The sequence below is a fragment of the Phasianus colchicus genome, chromosome 13 (genome assembly GCF_987193195.1).
Source record: "Phasianus colchicus chromosome 13, bPhaCol1.hap1.1, whole genome shotgun sequence".
Taxonomy (NCBI): Eukaryota; Metazoa; Chordata; class Aves; order Galliformes; family Phasianidae; genus Phasianus; species Phasianus colchicus.
The window spans coordinates 6335436-6354358 of record NC_143448.1 but is presented as its reverse complement, the minus strand read 5'-3'; the positions used below and the strand labels follow the sequence as shown (position 1 = coordinate 6354358).

Below are 18923 nucleotides of genomic sequence, written 5' to 3'. Positions count from 1 at the left end.
TAGAGTCACCAGTGCAATCTTTACCCTGCCTCTTTCTTAATGAGGGTTGCAACTGTCAGACTATTGCTGTCTTTTACTAAATGCATCATCTATCAGCATATGAACAATACTAATTCAGTGAATATTAACCCACAAACATTTATGATCTAAATGTACATAAAGGTAAAATAAAAATATTTTCATTTACTACTTGCAATGATCTCTACTGTACTCTGATTGCTATAAATTTCTGTACAAAGCAAATAAACAAACAAAAAAACACTGCCAAAATTAAGAATAGCTGAAGTTTTGCCTGTTTTTCTGCTAGCCTTTGGCAATCCACTTTCAGTTTTCTTGGATATTATACAGAATTTAACAACTTCCCTTTTTGTCATACGAACCATAAGGCCAGTGACTCTCCAATTAAGTACATTTCTCCACTACCAAGAAACAAAGCCACATGTTGAACTATTTTAGTTTCTTCAGCTGCATTGTGATGTTGCTAAATAAATCCAGTAACGTCATAATAAAGTCATACTTGTGCTCAGACTCACACAGTTTGCAACCTAAATGTCAGAACTAAAATATTAGCACTTGGATGAAAAGAGAAATAGTAGAATATAGACTGGTGTCCTACAGAATCTCTCTATATAATCCTGTTTCATTTCAGGTGCACAAATAATTCACGCATTGTACAAATCAGACCTGCAGATAAGTTTGTCTTCTAAACTGTACTTTAAACCTCATATTTAATAGCTCTGTGCCAAAATGCCAACTCTCTTAACAAAAATTCTGGCTAGTCTTGCACACTTCAAAAAAACAGAGAAATGTGGAAAAATGTAATATTAGAAAGTTCTAAATTCACACTACACTTCAGCAGCATAAAGAGGGATAATCAAGAACAGTGATGGTGAACTTCTGCAAGACAAAGTTTCAGAAGTGAAATCCATTCCAATAGTGCAGTGTCACGCTGCTCAGCTTAACTACAGCACCTTGTCTTCATCAACTGCAAAAACAGTTAGAGTGCTGTTTGCAGAGTGCTGGCAACCGTCCTGAATATCCTGCACTCCCATTCTCTGTGTGGAATTACGTATAGCAGAGATGACAGGTGATCCTCCTGGTCAGTCCAGCTACGCTTCTGGACAGATAACACAAGATAAAATGATACTGATCATCCTGTTCTAATATATTAAGATAGATCTGTAGAAGTGAAAGTCAATCCTAAAGTGTATCACTATCTTTTTACTTGATGTCTGGAGAAGGTGGAACAACTTAAAAAATATATATATACATATGTAAACAAGACTTCTTAAATGTTTTATGGATCTTACCTTGATAAGCACTAAGGAAAATTCCAAGGATTTTGTGTGCAGAGAGAAAATAGCCTAAATTGTCTGGAAAAACTTTTTGACCTACTGAGGTTGTATGAGGTTTCTTGCTGTCAGAAACATCCCCGAGTTCTCCCATCTCAAGCACTTGTGCTTCCTGCTCAGAACATGCCGCCTAATGATAAAACCTCCACTATTTAACTGTGATAAAGACTGCAATAAGATGGTGCTTTAATAGCAATCTGTGAGTTGATCTTTAGGTAGTTTAGAAATATTGAATTCAAGTTTTGTTAGGTGTAAATTTATAGATAGCGCATGCAAAGAATGGTGAAGTTTCATTATTCTATTATTTTCAGTAGAACATTGAGCACATCAGTGCTACAACAATACAAATTAATCAAACAGAAAAAGTAAAGTAATTAAAGCTGAGCAGTGAGACTGATGAATTCAGAGGTAGTGGAAACTTCTGTAATGCATATTCAAGAGCCTGAGTAATCAGGTGTAACTGTAGAAAGGTTGTTAACATGCCCATTATTGTGTAGTTACGAGATCTACTTCAAGTTCACTGCTTTCTTGGCCTTCAGATAAGTACACAAAATTAGAGAGGAAATATGGTGAATCGGCAGGTAAAAAGTTTCCTTAAGTCATTATAGCTTGATTGTTTTGTTATGTTTTGTTTTTAATTCCAGTTCTGTGTTATCCCCTCCTCCCAGTACAAAAGAGACCACGACATACTAGAAGGAGTCCAGTGGAAGGCTAATGAGATATTCAGTAGTTTGGATCACCTCTCCTATAATGAGAAGCTGAGAGAGTTGGGACTGTTCACCTTGAGAACTGGAGGCTCAAGGGAAATTTCATCAATGTGTACAAATACCTGAAGGATGGGTGAAAAAAAACAGACTTTCAGTGGTGCTCAGTGCTAGGATGAGAGGCAATGGGGACAAGAGGGAATGAGGGAGGTGCCATCTAAATATCTGGAAGCACTTGTCAAGTGAGGGCAACGTTTAAGAGATGAAGACAAGTCTATAGAGACTCATCCACATGGTAGCTGTAGAACATTGAGTCATTTTTGGTTGGAATTCTTTGTAATATAGGCAATGATAACTTCAACAATGTAACATTAAATCTAACATGAAACATATGAAGAAGCATGTGTAGTGATCTTATTAAGTAAATCAAAATAATGCAAAAACAAGAAAAAGCCACCTTGTCTGCCTTGGCAACAGTGTTGTAAATGATATGTCTTGTATAACAACAGAATGGAGGAGAAGACAGGACACCAGCTTGAATCAAAACACTGATGAGACAACTTATTGTTAAGTAGTCCTTTAGGTTTTTGAAAATATTTGGTACTTCTGCTTCCTCAAGCTTTGTTTCCCTAAAATAGCTGCAATTGTTTTCAGATAGAAATGCAATCTGCTCTCACCCCCACCAGATACTTACAACTTGCAGTTTTAGAAATACTTTTCCACTACATCACAGCAGTGAAAGTTGATTACTTTAAAATATTCATTCTCTCAATGTTTTGTAATGGAAAGATACATCAGATCCTTACCTAAATGCATGTGGATTTGACTGGATCTTTCTCTGAGTCTCTAAGGTGTCATTTTATGGTTGGAAAATCAGTTTTACATTTATCCCCTTGTTTCTCTGAAACTGCCAGTAAGTCTGTGAAATGGGGAGCATGCTGCATTATTAGAAAGTTATCCACTGTTAACTTTCTATTACCCTATGCCTTTTCTAAAAGGAACGACGCGTGCCCTACAGGCAGGACTTCAGCCAGCTAATACAAGAAGCCTTCAAGAGTTTTTACAGAGACTTCAACTTATATAAAAAATATGAGTTCAAAATATGGCACCTAAAGGTATGCCTTTAAGGAGCGCACAGCCTTTGAACACTCAGTAAACCACACTAACTGTGAAAAACATAATGGAACCGTTCTTTCTTAAGCTGAAGACTTTTCTCCTTAGTTGAAGCCAAGTCAGGTTTCAATACCCTAAACTAGGGCTTCAGTCTTCACAGAAAGTCATATTTCTGCAACAAGCATACTAAGAAGAGGAAACTTTTGTCTCCAGGCTCATATTGCTAAATTTAGACTGTCACAGAGAAGACTTTTAACTTTTTTACAGAGTAAAAAATCTGAAAGATAGTATCAGTGGAAATGACATAGCGAACTGATGGAATCCAGATGAAAGTCTGCAGGATGCAAGGGAAAAAATGCAGTAATAACTTATAACCAAAATCTACAATCTTAAAAGAAAACAAAAAAGATCCTCATGAAAATTCAACAAGGAAAGGCTCTTTAAGGGCTCCCAGTTGAAATTATCTTTTTATGTTAGAGATACTCTGGTCAGTAACATTTAGTATTACTTTGATATCGTAACACCGAATTTCACTGATGCTAATTCAACACACTCTGTGAAAGTTACTATGATGATGTCTCTGTCTTTCTGATAGCTAAGTCACTGAGGCCTGTGTGCTGCTGAGCTCTGCTCCTGGGGGCGCAGTGCAGCACATCAACAGCCGATGCAGACAGAACATCCTTTCCCACTCGCAGACCAGAGCCCTGCCATAGCTGGGGAGGCAGTGCTGGGAGTGCCGCCAGATTTTCTGAACCTGGTCACAGGAACTGAAGGTATTGTTCCAGTCTCAAACACAATTCAAGAATTAGACAATGAAACTCATACCACTGTCAATAAAGTTCTGGCCAAAGGTCAGGAAAATGTCTGGGGAGGACAAATCTCCAGGTGAGAAGGAAAAATTCTATTCCTACCCAAAGATTATTTGTAGAGAACACATTGCAGAGCTGGGCCTCAGCTAATGCTATTTGCTGTGAGACAGACTATCATATGGTACATGCACACTTTTTTTCCAGTTACTTCACTAAAGAAGCACTCACTTCCCTGTATCTGCAACAGGTGATTGAATACATAGTACATCGTTGCTCCAAAAGTAATGCCTCCCTAGTTATTTCCATGGAAACTACAAAAGATACAAAGAGCATAGAACACCATCTCATAGAACAAACCCTCAGATACAAAACACTATTTTTCAATGTCGACACCACCATCAGATCTGCACTTTCACCAGCAACGAACAAGAACCTGCGTGCTACACTTGTACAAATCTGCACTAGCAAAGGTGACCATTGTTCTGTCACGCTGCTGGAAGGCACCGCCCACCACTTCACTGTGCTCACATTCACTCTTTGTCTCTAAAAACGTTCAGTAAGCATTCATTGACATTCAGTCAATGAATGTCAATAGGTGCCATTTATTGTGGGAAGAATTCAATGGCACACCTTTGCTTCATCCACACTTCCATGTCAGAGGCCATTCAGTCAGACTGCCCTTCAGCTGCCATCTGTCCCACAGAAGGAAACTGAATGGAATTGGTGGGAAGGTTCAACCTCTACTGCCGTACCACCAACATCCACTTCTGACATTGTGGGCCAACATAATAAAATAGGAGGCATTACTTTCAGAGCAGCAAATTATTTAACAGTATGTTAGCAGGAGCAAATTAAAAAAACTGAATTACTCCATAACAATTATTTGCTGTTGGATTCATCTTATGGTCTTCTACTTATTTACAGATAAGTTAAAAACAAAGCTATTTGATTTCTGCTACAATTGTTAGCATATCTCAGAAAGCACAAAGAACACATCAGTTTTCCAACAATGCTCAGACCTGTCACAATTAAAGCATTCCATAATACAATGCTTTCCCTTTATGCACCAGCCTATAGTGGCCTGGCTGAAGTTGGACTGAGAAATTTTGCTTTCCAACTCTTATCAACTTCTCTGTTGATGCCAAGCTGCATAACTTCGTAGCTTGGCAGTTCAAATCCTATATCTGCAACAAATGTGGTAACAGCTCTGTCTCCTGTCTGACACTCTGGTGCTCATATGCTGCACTTTCATGCAGGAAAAAACTACATGGCTCAGCATAAGGTATTTTCTTGATGCATGGGTACCGATATTGGAGTTTTACTATGCCCTTGTATTTCTTCACTGAGTTGTTATCTAATGTTTTTACCTGCAACATCTGATGTTATCAGCAACCCTGACTTGCTATTTACTGGAAGTCAGATTTTGCAGAACCCAAGACTTTCTGAACCTTTATCTTTTTTTATATTTACTAAATAAACACAATGTCACAATGAGAAAGTTAATTTCACTCTATTCTTTGAAACGCTTAACTACCATGGGGAGGAATAACATCAAAAGTCACTGTGAACTGATTGATTTTGAAAGAGAGATTAGAAAAAAGGACTCACAATAGGGGTAAAAAAGAACACACAACAAAACCCACAAGACAGCAAATATCTAACCAGATCTTGATACAGATTTACTTTGCAGTATTCCATAAAACCATACACTTATTCACGCCAGGTTTATTGAAAATAAACAGGTGGGAAATAAATAAATAAATAAAATGCAGCTGCCAAAGAAAAGGTTATTTATGTTCAAACTGTACTGGAGAAATTAGTCAAGGGCGACTCATGCATGTGAAAATATGATTTGTAATACTGCCAAGGTCGATAAGACCTTAGGGAGTAAATGCTAACCATACAAATCAAAGATGCCTAGAGGCAGTTTTGAAGGTGGATAGCAAGGCTTTAAGAGTTAAAACAACAACAAAAAAAAATAATAACCTCCTAATAATCCAGATGAATAAGCAATGATACAAAGAGAACAAATAATTTGTTTATGAAAGGAACAAACCATTTCTAGATGTCTTTCTCTCCACTGACTGGATTGCCCAAGCCTAAAACCATACCTTTCTCTCCTGCATTTCTTTCCTGTTCCACAACTCCTGATATTATACCGACTTAAACCAGAGAGAAGTGACACTTTATCAGGCTGTTTAAGGAGAGTTCACATTTTTCACAAGCTTTTCACTTGTCTGCTTGAGATGACCCTGTCATTTGACCCACAGTAAGGTCCCATCTTACACACTTATGGTAGGACCATATTCACAGAAGCAAGTATCCAGTTCCTCCTCCAATCTGGAATATAAAGATGCTACCAGTCTAACTGAATCAGAGCTACTGAACTAATTTACTTGTAAAAATATTTGAACAAAAAGGTAGTTTTGGTGACCAAGATACTTTTATAGGAACATTTCAGCTTTTTTCATGTCTAAAGAGAGAACAATTTTAAGTGGATATCTGTACAAAAAAAATTGCATTTTCATTTAACAATTTTCCACTCTAAATTAACAAATAGCAAATAACTTCTTTTTACTTTATTTTCATTTTAAGCCCAGAATCTGAACAGATTACTCCTCCTTTTGTTTGCCATAAGTTTCAAATTGTCTTTTCAAAACACTGGATAAGACAGAAATATGTTTCCTACACAGCTAGGATTTTGGGATACAGATCTAGTCAAAGATATCTGAAATCAAATTCATTTTTAAAACATTGTTTTGAAGACATTGAGTTAGAGTCATCAAAAATACTAACAGAATGAGTATTTCTGAGTCAGATCCTCCCAAACCTAAACAAAGATGAGTTCAAGATAGAACTAACAAATCAAACTTACTGCATTTATGCACCTGTTAATAATTAGTATCAAGTTCCTAAATGCTAATTTTATTATACCAGGATCGCACAAGCAATCCACAAGGAAACCCTGCTATTATTCTTGAAGAGATTAAAACCATTTTTGATGTTTTTTCCATGTAGGTTAGTTGTTAAGTTGTAACAATTGCTATCTTCTCATACTCTTTACCTTTCCGTGCCCCTGTTAAAAAATCCCATGTCTTCTTCAACCTACTCTTATTGGCTGTGATTTTCAATGGCTCTGCCATCTTGCTATCAGAAAAAAAGAGACTGACTAGATGTGCAGACTTCTCTGATTTAGGACTGAAGTGATTAATCTGGTGTACTCAGAATCTCAACATGAGCAAACAGAAAAGGTGAGAGTAAAGAAAAAGATCGTGGTGTGTACAGCAAATCATAGTAACTGCATAAGGACCAGCTGACTACATGGAAATGACTGTAATCCAAAATCAGGCAGCCAATCCAAATCTGAAAAGTGTGCAGGAAGAAAAAGAAGAAAAGCAAAAAGGAGGAACATCAGACAAACATGTAAAACTGCTGTGTTACACATCACACAGTTTTTATTCCAGGTGGAAATTGGGTAGAATTCAAGCAGATGATTGTGAAATGTATATCTGCAAAGCAGAAGGGCAAATCTCCTTTTAAGTCTTGGTGTCAGAGACACTTCTGCTCTTTTAATCTTTCTCGATTTTCTTTGTTCATTTCCTCAATTCCTCAATCTCAGGGCCATTCTGAACCCAGAAATTATAGAATTTGATTCAAAATATCAAAAGCTTGAAACAACATTTGATGATACATAAGTTGCCAGCACAGTTTGATCAGGATGGGTGGCAGTCATCAAAGACCAAGTGCCACGACCCCGCAAACAGAAGCCTGCTGACTCTTATCCCTGTAACACAACACACTGAACTTGGCAAAGAGGAAGTTTTTGCAGTCCTGTAGCTCTGGAGAGGTTAAGAGTGCCAGGTAAACTGCATGGAAAATACAGATGGAAAATACAGTAAGAACCATTATATGTGTTAGTCAGTGGTTATACTGGCAAATGCTTTACTGTAGAGCACATGTTAAGCACAGGAGTCGCAGCTGTTCAAGACTTCTTGGGACTCTTGAGACTAGGCTTGTACACATATGATCCCTCACATACAATTTCCCCCTCCTTCCCTTCAGAAGAGGAAGGGTAGCTGAAACCATGATAGTCTTCCTTGAGACAAGTCGGAAAAGATCAAACAGTATTTGCTCGAGGTTTCCAGTGAAATTTTGCCAGAGGACAAAGGGTTTCATGGGCCAAGACAAACCAGAAGCTCTACAAGTGAAGGAGAACTGTGTTTGTTGGCTGAGTTTAGGAATCACTCGAAGCAAAACTACAGAGCCAACAGCAGCTGTTTCTACCCTTCTTTTGTGTGAGTGTGTGCGCATGTCTCAGCACAGCATGTAAGTAATTTGTAATTTGCTACGGACTTGGACTGGAAAAAACAAATATATAGTATTGCAGAATTGAAATCCAAAAACTATAGTATTTTAGGAGACCTGTAGCTAGTAAGCTGAAACTAATGTTCCTGTTTGCATTCCGTTTTCTCTTTTGCTCACAGCACTCTTTTCCATTTTGATGTGTTTAACTTGAATGCTGAAGTATCGCTTTGCATGACCTTCCTTAAATTTTTTTAATGCATACAAACCTGTTCACAACATCCCTTAGCATGACTGCACTATCCTACCTTCTGGTTGGCAAAAAACAAAACTTATTTCTGCATGTAGCAGCAAGTAACTGAGGTGGTCCTAAATGCAGAAGGGTTTGCCCAAAGAGGTAAATGTAGAAAGACAGTAATTTTCAAAGAATATTTATTTTTACAGTAACTAATTTGTAGAATTATTTTAGAATAAATTTAGGACAAATATTAGGAAAAAGAAGAAAAAAAAGAGTAATACTCTGTACCTTGTTCTCTTATTTAAGACCAAATTGTCACAAGATATTTTATATAAACAGGCAAGACTAATAACACCTAGGGTGCATGACCAAATAAAATAGAATATTATTTTAAGAAATAAAAACCAGATAAAATAAATGGTAGTCAAGAAATCTCTAATAATTTACATTACCTGAGGATCTGTCCTTAAATATTAAAACGTCAATCTTGACTCTTCACTTGCTTTTTCAATTCAGACTTTATCAATGCTTTGGAGTTTAATGGTACAGATTAAGAGAAATTCTACTGTATGTTGTTTCCAGGCAATAACACATCTGTCATTTGCAAAAAAGTTACAACTCAACTGGTTAGGTTTTCAGAAAGATGGGGTGAAAAACAACAATCTGAACATATGCAAAAAGACAATTTAAGCTAAGTAAAATACTACCTAGAATTTCTTTTGGACACTATTACTAATGAACTTCCCTTGTCCTATGAAAGACAGGAAATTTTAAGTAACTGTGAGCATCCTAGGCTGTCACTTAACACATCAGCTGAAAGATGAATTTACTGTGCCCATACTTAACTACCATGTAACCTGCATTATGGTTTACAAGATGGAATTATTTTGTCTTACATGACATTTTCTGGGCCTCTTTTTACTTGCAGTTATACCAATGAAAATTTGGAACAAATCCATTAAAGTCAATGATTCTATAAAATCAAGGTAAAATTTTACTCAGGCCCCCCATGCAATTTAATAATTGCATTACAAACCAGGACAGTCTTCTGCTCAGTAGCAAAAGCAGTAGCTTTCCATTGGTAGAAGGTGGAACTGAGCACCAGATATCATGTACTTCTATGAACAAAGACACATTAAACTTCTGCTTTTCCATAGAGGCTCAAGCTCATCTGATGTGGCACATGATGTGCTGCATATGAATATTACCTAGCGCTTCCCATAAAAAAATAAAGAAGGTAAGTGAGGAATTTAGAAAGCAATTTTTGATTATAGTAGTATTTTACTTCACACAACTTGGAAATTACTGAATTTCATTAATACCATCAAAAAAATTGCTCCACTTTCTATTTGGATTGAACTTACCTTCTCTTGTGAGTTGAAAGCTTTCCACAACCTTAGATCAGGCAGGACTTTGTCTTCTGTTTCCCTACAAGTTTATCATGCTGCACAGAATAGAGTTTTTCTTCTAAATTCCGAAGATTTAAGTCTTCTTAGGGATAGTAATGCAGATCCTGGCTACATTAAGTTGGTATGCTTCTGGGGTGCCTTCAAAGTAGATGCTCAAGATTGTAGTCTTTGTTTCTCTGCAATAGAACATCCTTGCAGGGTTTCCTGAAATGGAGAAATAGGTGATAATCATCTGCTTTAGTACAAAATGACAAATATCATCCAGACCCTACAATGAGATTTCATGATCTCGAAATACCACAAAGTAAATGCAGAATAAGTGGTACTCAGGTGCTGTACCTGATAGAAACTTTATTTTTCTATTAATCATTGCATCTTGCAGTTCTCTAATTTATTTATTGTATCACTCTAGTCAGAAGGCCAAAGGTATAAGAGGACTACAGAAATACTAGTAAGTGACATTTAAGTTCATCATGTGTTGAGTGGATACTCTAAGGTTATATCTAAGAAGTGGAGATTAAAAAAAAAGTTAACATTTTTTCTCTCCTTAACTGGTGTTCTAAAATAATACGTAACTTTAACATAAACTACTCAGTCTGGTAGTATGTGAATAAAATTACACTTATACTGCTCATTGTCTGTCCTGGACAAATTGAACCAAACATTAGGTCACTACACAAGCCACTGCACTTACCTCTGGCCAGAAACAGAATGAGCAGAAAGAAAATAAGATGCTCTATCAGTATGGAGGTAAGTTCTATTCCTTCAGAAATGAGCTAAACTATTTGCACTTCCTTTAGAAATTCACATTCTGAAGCAAACAAAAACAAACAGTGGCTCTTGCCCAACTTTTCTACTGTTGGTGCTGCATTACCACTACTGTCTATTGCTTAAGTTGTCATACTGTAAACTGTTACTAACTAAACATCTTTACAAGAAACATATGTACATGAAAGCATCATTTCCTTCCCAAGTTCACTGACAACTGGCTATCTTGAAAAAGTCTATCTATATCAGTACATGAACAGGTTGATAGCTTTCAAATGATCCCATTTATGTTACAAATGGTACAGTGATATTCTATTATTTCATTGAAAATGAAATGTTTTGAGACATTTCATATTGTTTTTCACTTTTCTAGTTTCAGTATTCTTTTAACATTGATTTGTGCCATCTAACAACTAAAAGTCATTCAAAAAATTGTTGTACATTACATCCATTGCGGTACAGATGATCTGTATTTCTAAAACCAGATTGTTGTATGAAGAAAATGCAAAGAGAAAACATAACCGTCTCAACAGCAATTTTGTCAGCTAAAAATATAGCAATATAGCTTGGGTTTCTACACTTCAGTGCATCTAATGAGGGAGTGAAATGCTTATTAAATGGTAGCATGCTTTATTCTCCAAATCTTCTTTTACATGCCTATTTTAAGTATTTGATTATTGCCTAGCTAATAATAGGTGCTTCTTCAGTCAAAGAACATGCTAGAGAAGACAGTGTAAATTGTAGCATGTAATTGTTCACTGACTGCCACTGAAAATGTTTAGCTACTACTGTGTGACAATCTCCTCTGATGTCAGCAGCCACTTTTGGAGTCTGGCAACTTTATCTTGCAGTGTATTTCAGAATTAGTCATCGAGAGAAAGATAAATAGAAAAATCCTCTTTTGGTTTATTTGAGGTGAAAAAATGCGTCCTGTCCCCTGGCCTCCAAAAAATTTATGAAGTGACAACACAAAAGGATGCGTTTCAACTACTCTTCTTTCTCCTTGGTATCAACAAATACCTCAGAACTGGAATGAAAACACCACTCACTGCTCTCAGTGACAAAGCCTACATGGGGCTCTTATGAGCACCAGCTCTCAAACTCTCCATGTATAACCATGAGAGTGTTATTTTTTTTGCACAAAAGCAGGTGCTCCAACCACCCTACTCTTTTCTTCCTACCTCCAGCAGAATTCCTTCCTACCTCACACATTATTGTGGGTAATTTTGCAATCAGCCAATTGTGCTATCCAGCCCCTTAACACTTAGAGAAGCCTTTTCATCCACCAACAATGTAACCGAGAAGGTGCCAAGGCATCCAAATGGCCTCCAGAATGATTTATTCATCCTAGGCTTCTTAGTCCCTTTTCCTCGGTATTAATACTAAGATTAATGTGTCCTAACAGTGTGCTGCCAACAGGAACTTTAATAAAAGCAAGAACTAGTTGGCCCAGTTTTCTTCTTACTAAGGTTAGGACACCATCAAAAAAAACACAATAGTCTATGCAGGACTTTCCCTTTAATTTACTTCACAAAATGAAAGTGACCGCATTTAGTTTGAGTACACACAGATTACATGAATATAAGTGCATCACTGCTTGAAGTCATTCATCAGCCAATTTTTTCTAAGAATAAATGCAATATCCTTACATATTTCTGAAATGCTGCATGTGCAGCTTTTTAAAAAACTTTTTTTATAAACTAACTTAGACAATTGCATTTGAACATAACCAGTATACAATACACACAATACTTACGAAGGATGCCAGACGCATAAAGACCAGGACTGAAACAGAATAAATGACAGACAGGACATATCTACTAACGTAAAAGAATTTGCTATAAGAGAAAGAATACTTATTTTGTATAAGTATACTAATTTTGTATAAGTATTTGTATATGTGTTTTAATCTTTTCCTCTTTCACATCTCTTCATCAACTCCTATTACCATAGAAATACCCGTGTGCCATGCTGATGGTGCTGGCAGTGTGGACATATGCCCTTTCTGCCACATTTACCACTCAACAGCCTTCAGCTGCCAGTAAATTGCAAGCAGCTGAACCACCATGACCTTGCAATGAAGGATTTCTTTCTCCTCCTCAGCCCTTCAACTACATAGCCTACAGAGCTTCTACACACAGGATGCTCAATTATCCAAGTTCAAAATTCAAACTTATCAAACTCTATCTAGGAAAGCTTTGAGAATGCATCAAAATAATATTACTTCAAAATATAACTGAAAAAATGAAGACTGTACCCAAACTTGTTGCTTTAAGAAACTGCAGTGTGACAGAAATACCTAAATGGATTATGTAGGATACTTTAGACTATGTTCAGACCAGGTTGCATATTTGAATCCATAAATGCAAATGCACCCATTTGCCACGCAACTGCAAAGCTGCCTAAGCCATTTAAAGCTTTCAAATGCCTTCCTGATCACACAGCTAGGCTAGGAAATGCTCTCATTTCTACCTGTGAGATGTTTTAAGTTGTTTTTCTTAGGATCACCAATCTTCCTCCCTTCCTTTGTGAAAAAGTATGTGTGCGCACATGCGCGTACTTCTCTTTTCTTTCTTCTCAGCCCCTTTACCAATTGTTCTCCTAGATCAAGCACAGAAACTGCAGAGTTGCTGGGTGGTGGTGATGGGTGAGTGGAGCAGAAACTCCCCCTAAAAGGCAGAGATTGCACAACTGAAAGAACAGAAAGGCCTTTTATTCTATGAAGAAAAGAAGAGGAAAAAGCTCTTCACAGTGAAGATGAAAAATAATGTATTTGAATCCTGGGAAGATCTTCTTCCTACAGTGGAGAATAGTTAGTTCACAGCACAATTCAAATAGCTGTTAGCTTTTCAAATATCTGCAATTGCCAAAAGGACAATGTGCATTTGTTTACATTTACTTATGGCTTTAGAATTTATTTTTTGACCGCAGTACTTATGTCAGGCTAAGACATTTCATGTTATTCTTTTCAAATAGGAAAGCTAAATTTTCTGAAGTATGTCAGTCTCTAGATTCAAAACTTCACCTATTTTGCTGTTACTGCACTCCAGGCTGTGATTTACTTTCTCAGATTTTAGTGATCACTTTCATAGTCTTATGAAAAAGAAAAACATCTGTGCTGAGAAGAAAAAACCCTGCCAAAGAAATTTATAGTTAGAAATCTAAATTGATATATAAAACTCGCAAAGATTTGACCAAATTCAGAACAGTACAGTATTCAGTGAATTTCTCTTATTGTTTCTCGTAGAAGATCACCTAGTTCCAACCTCTTGCTGTGGGCAGAGCTGCCATATTTTTCTGAAGGATCTTGCAATCATTTTGAAAATTCTCACATGTTTTCTCAAAATACATACAGACAAGTGAGGATGTGTTCAGGCACTGGAAAGAGGATCCCCAGGGAAGCAGTCATGGTTCCAAGCCTGTTGGTATACAAGAAGGATTTGGACAATGCTCACAGATACATGGTTTAACTCCTAGGCTGCTGTGTATGGTCAGGAGCTGGACTCAGTGATGCTCATGGGTCTCTTCCTATTCAGGATATTCTATGAAATGCAACCACCGAATTGCAAATATTTTGTACTTCTGGCAAAATAGAAGAATTCTACAGTTGGAATAAAGATTTTCTTGTAGATTGGTCAAGATTTCATTTTAAATTTTATATTTTTATGAAGACTCCCACTATTAATTTTTTTTACTAATTGTATTAATAAGCAATGGGAAACATACTATTGCTGTTACGAACCTTACGATAAACATGAATTTTTACTGTAGGAGATTTAACTGTGATTTTATCTGTTATAACAAGTTAGAAGGTGAGGTAGATTCAGAGAGCCATAGTAGAATGATTTATCCCAGTTTCTGCACTGACCTCAGAAAGAACTCAGATAAATGGCTTGAGGAATAAACCTACTTTTAAATTTTATTTTACCAGCAGAAAGTATGACCAACAATTTCTGGTAAAAACCTGTGTTCATTTTAAATGGAGGTAGACCCAAATCATGGTCTTTTCTAATGAAGGTTAATGGCTTGCCTCCACCCTCCCACATCAAGTTATTTTCTGTTAAAAGTTACCAGATTCTCCTGGGAGAAAAAAAACAACAAAATGTCACCCACATTGTCCTGCTTTTTTGCATACCTTCAGTTTATTCTTGCTGTTTTTTGTTTATTTGTTTTTGCTTACTTACTTTTCCTGTCTCGTGCTATGTGTGAATAGCAGCTGAAGACAGTTTGTCCCAATTCAATACTCCAGATCTTGATATGAATGTGAAGTTTGTAATGGTCTGAAACAAATCACCAGAGGGAAAACCCTGAAGAGTACAACAATCTCAGGCTGAGATTCAAGTAGGCTCAAGTACACACCTTACAGTGTGAGCCTTGAGAGTTGAGAACAGAATGTGATTGGCACCAAGAGTATAATTCCATTTCTGGAGAGCAGATTATGTGATTATGTAGGTACCTACACAGGGGAAGGGGGGAAGGGGGGGTTATAATTATGTTCTTCTGAAATTGTTAAACCATTTCTAATTAATTGTAATGGTTTTAGCTAAAGCTTTCCAGATGAGCAGTTCAAGCTGAACCCAATACTGAACAATCATTGTATTTCTGAAATGCTCTGATGAATTCCAAGTTCTAACTTTTTGATTCATGAAAACACCCAAAAATGTGCAGCATATGTTATCTCAATCCAGGAGATTTATAAAACCCAGATATCTTGTGATCATGTTGCTACTTCAGCAGGATAAAAATTCCTTTTCACCCCCTTCACTTTCGCAAAATCTCCCCCTTAGCTATGTCTTAAAAACGTCAAACATATTTTACTGTCTCCAAATAAACACATCATTTTTGGCAGAATTAGTAGACAGGAAAGGTAGGGGCACTGTTGTTACAGGAGTTCATATAAAAAGCAAATTTTAATGTTTCAAAATTTAAGACTTCAAGTTTTAAAATACATCTTCCCTGGCTCCATCTGTATTATTGTCAAAACAATTATGAATCGTCCCTTTGGAAAAGTAAAACTGATTAATTAGTGTTGGTCTCCATTGTACACAGAATTCAACAGCTATATAAACAGCCATGGACATTTCATACTAACTATTCTATTATTTTCTTCAACATTGTTAAAATCTAAAATGATTTAATTGTTTTACCATTGTGTTCTGTACATTGTTTGCAAAGTTTTCAAGTAAAAAGCACTTCTCTTACAGTGTTCTCGAATGATACCAAATCGTTCTATATGCAGAATGCAAAATCAAGATTGCTTCCAAGATGGAATTCTGCAGATAAAAGCAAAGAAAGAAGGAAGATATACTAAAGACAACTGAGAATATGAGCTTCCACTGCATTACTCTATTTCAGTAAAAAGCTAGTGTGTTTGTGATATCAGTGAGACCAAAGATACTGCTTTCAGAGTCGTCTAGCAAGAACACGGTGATCTCAGTCGCAGTTCTCCCCCAAAAAACCCTTATTACATGGTAAGGATGGTTGCTTATTAACCTTGACATAGTGGTTTAGCTTTTGTGCAAGAGACAAAATAGATAGACTACCACTGTCCAAAGAAATCCCCACTCTTCGCAGGAACTCCTGCTTTGAAGGCCCTACTGCTCCATGTCCTTGCTGATCCCAGTTCATTGACAATAAAAGCAGGGCAACCAGCCCTCAGCTGGCAGCGGGGCAGCTTCTCAGGAAAGGGATTCACATCACTAGCTTCTCCTGGTGCCAGCTGACTGTGGGCCAGCGAGGAGTAACTCATACTGCTTGCACAGCACCAGCTTAACTCCAGAATAGCAAAAGCTTCAGATTTTAGTTCTGGCATTCCAACACCTTTCTTCAACCAATTTCAGAAGTCCCTTGGCACTCTGATTATGGTAATACATGGTTTTATCATTAATCAACTGAAAAAAATTGTGTTTACTTACATTTTAATGGACACACACAAAAAAAATGCAAAGATAAAAACAAACATAAACCAGAAAAAAATTAAAAGCAAATCTGAAAAACAACCAAGCAACCCCTCCCAACTTTTACTTGCTTGTAACACACAAAGCAGGATTTCAGCATTCACCATAAATAATATGGCCATCTTTAATTTGGCCTCCAATATCTGACCAACCTTGATTTATCCCACAGACAAAACCAAGCATCTCTAATTTGCTAACAAATCACTGCAATTCTTCTCTTACCAACCAATAATTCTGCCATCTCTAATTTACCAATAAATAATTCTGCACTCTCAAATTTACTAACAAATAATGTGACCAATTTGCTGACCAATGGCTGTTCAACTGGTAATAGAGCCCCTAGCAAACAGTAATTTGGCAAGGAACATTTGGACCTTTTTTTTTCTCCTAGCAATAAAAAATTTCAGTGGCCTTTTATTCAGTATCTGCTGCACTGCTCTGCTAATGCTTAATGTAGCTAGCAAGTTTTGCTTTGAACAAAGTGTTTGATTTCTGTGAGAATATTTGTTTACATTGACTGCTTAGAAATTGCAGCGGTCTCTCTTAAATGTTGCACATTGCTAACTCCTCTGTTGGTTCTGCTGCCGCCATGCTGGGATTTGGCAGCAATTCCATGGTGCTTGGACAGCATGTGTTGGTAAAGGAGTGTCACCGCTAGCCAGCTCTGTCACCCTGCTGACCTTACCACCCAAGTTGGTCCTGTCTGGGCAGAGGATTCAACAGAACGATTTCACATTTAAAGCCATGTGATTGATTTGTTTTTTCTAATTTCTATGTCCCTTGGCACAAGTGAAAAACAGGTCTTGAATTATTGGTTTCTTTAGACATTAACAATAGCATTTTGAAGTCATGTAGTAACTTCTGCAATCAATTTTACCTCCAAGGAATGTTACCAGTTTTGTGCAATTTTATTAGTTCATATTAAAACCATTAGCTAACACGTCAGCTCAGGGAGCAACCACTCCAACACCCATTTTACAGAGAAAAACTACAGGGATTAAGGGTATAGCTGGAGCGACCATTGGTGCTGAAATTACTGAAGAATTTCCAAGCTCCAAGCTGCTGGCTTAGACAACTACAGAAAATTAAATACCCATAGGCTGTGGGGGAGAGTGCTGCAAAATTATATGACAGAATGCTTACCATGAGAGGCTGGGAGTTTGGATATAGCTCTAGGCAAAAGACAAAGACTACATCAGCTCAGGATATATCCTTCTTTGTAATCAATCTCCTAATACAGTCTACAGATGAATTTATTGCATATTTCAGGATTCAAAGCAATATTCATTTCATAGCAAAACAAAACGCTGAGATTTCTAAACTTTGCAAGAAAAAGGACACACAGATACTTGTATTTTAAATTAATATAAAAATGTTAATCAATTATGTTAAAATTTTGTCCTGGAAGTAGCAGACCAGAAACACTTTCTAGAAATGCATTGAAGAACCCTTCCTCCTCCTTTGTCTTTCCCATCTTGTGGGATAAGCAAAAGCTGAGTAGCACCGTTGCTTCTCAGTTATTTTTTCCTGAAGTCTCCTGGGATTCTTGAAAGAAGAGACAGAAATGCCTTTCTGGGTGGCTTTTCCTTTAGAGGAGGTTGTGAATAAAGAAAGTTAGCCAAGAAAGAAAAGGAGTTGGCCAGGAGGGCAGGAATTCCCAGATGGCCAGAAGTTTGGTGTATTTAATGCTTTCTTGATGCTGGAGGGAGCGAACATAATGCAACCAAAGCTGTATGAAAGCTTATTTCCTAATCCTAATTACATGACAAGAGTACAATTTAAAAATACTATGTTAGTTTCAGGGGTGAATAACAATTCTGATGCTTTATTCAGAAGTATTTCTGATAAAGATTTTAAGTAGCCATAACTTAGTTTTATTTCCACAAAATTGTTATACAAGTTTGGGTTTGTTATGGTTTCACTAATAAACATTTAATTAGCCAGTATTGGGAATCACAGAATCACAGGGGTTGGAAGGACCTGAAAGATCATTGAGTCCAACCCCTCTGCTAAACCAAGTTCCCTACAATAGGTCACAGAGGTATGCATCCAGATGGGAAGATTAGTTGGAATAAAAAACATCTGGTTGTATCTGTCAAGCATATGCAATAAATATGATAATATACTGGCCTCAAAAATGTGTGTGTTTGCAGCTTATGTAAGGTAGAGGAGGGTGAGAAATGTCATAAATGGGAGCTGGAGATCACTAAGACCTACGTCTGAATGAAAGGTGGTGGGGGTAGGACAGGGCACCATGAAAGAAAGCAGAAC

At 37.0% G+C, this 18923-nt stretch overlaps 1 protein-coding gene across 4 annotated transcripts in view; it reads right to left on the bottom strand.

Moving 5' to 3' along the window:
- Window positions 1–18923, bottom strand: part of LOC149916129 (uncharacterized) — a 214057-nt gene that overhangs the window by 104698 nt on the left and 90436 nt on the right. For all 4 annotated transcript variants that reach the window (XR_016470890.1, XR_016470891.1, XM_090149923.1 and 1 more), the window contains exon 3: window positions 9883–10131. The gene's annotated coding sequence lies outside the window, so the exon portion shown is untranslated. The remainder of the gene's footprint in view (window positions 1–9882; window positions 10132–18923) is intronic.